A 1,140-nucleotide genomic window follows, 5' to 3' on the forward strand; every position below is an offset into this window, starting at 1 on the left:
CCCCAAAACTCACATTAGGCCATTGTATGAGAGGAAGGAGGAGGCATTGGTGAATGCTAATCCAATCCACAGACGACAAATTTCGCGTCACTGTAACTTGTGCGGAAGGCGGAGGTTTTAGATGGGTATATGAAGGGAATAAAGACGCTGGTTCGTAAAGTCTACCGAATTCCATTGGGCCTTTCGGCTCGCGTACAAGCGCCCGGAGCCTTCGAGCTACACACGCAATTGACATCGGTATAGCGACGCAATTAGTAAAGGCCAGTTCAGCGTTAAGCGGAAATATTTTGTAGAAAATAAGAGAGGATAAGGAATGGGAATGAAGACAATGGCAAAGAACAGGAATTAAAAGAACACCATGTTCAAAAGGAATCAACAACTACAATAGCAAGATTATCGGTGGGAAATTGTATGGAATAGAATTTTCCGTGGTTGTCAAGACGTGCTTAATGCTGTAGCTGTTGTTGCCATTAAAATTCACGGCACATACACCGTGATGGGTATGTGCCGTGGTCAAGAACCGAATGCTTGCCACACACAGAACATGTGGTGGTGAATTATCGATTATGGTACTGTCACACGCGTAACATTTCTGAGTACAAATTAATTTACGTGTCACGCACGCGTAAGAAAAAACAATATAAAGGAAACACCGCACTAGGCTTAAAGAACTTCGGTTTCTTTAAGAGGTTGCATTCAAACCCATGTTATTTTATTTCCGTCTGCTTTTTATTTTTATTTTATTTCCTACTGCTTTTTTTATTTTCTTGATTTCAACTATTAAATTAGCTTCGAAAGTTTTAATAATTTATTCGGCCCGTGGAGCCCGATTCTTGTCAGATCTCGCTTGGTAGGTATGAACCACACTTTTTGAGATCAGCAGCATCATTACTAATTGAATACCACGGCTGGATTATTTCATTTGATTTATGGTCGATTTATTTCATATTTTTATTCACATTTTTTCTTAACGTAAGAGCACCCAGCTCTTGGCCTATCCCCCACAGCGGGTTTGTGCTATTTGCTGAAAGGATCATCGTCCTCCTCATCACCATCACCATCACCATTATCGCCTCGCGCAAACGTTCGTTCGCTACCACGTTTCGCGAGGCCGACAAATCGACCGCCTCGACTGCGACC

The sequence above is a fragment of the Dermacentor silvarum genome, chromosome 8, assembly GCF_013339745.2.
Source record: "Dermacentor silvarum isolate Dsil-2018 chromosome 8, BIME_Dsil_1.4, whole genome shotgun sequence".
In the NCBI taxonomy this organism is placed as follows: Eukaryota; Metazoa; Arthropoda; class Arachnida; order Ixodida; family Ixodidae; genus Dermacentor; species Dermacentor silvarum.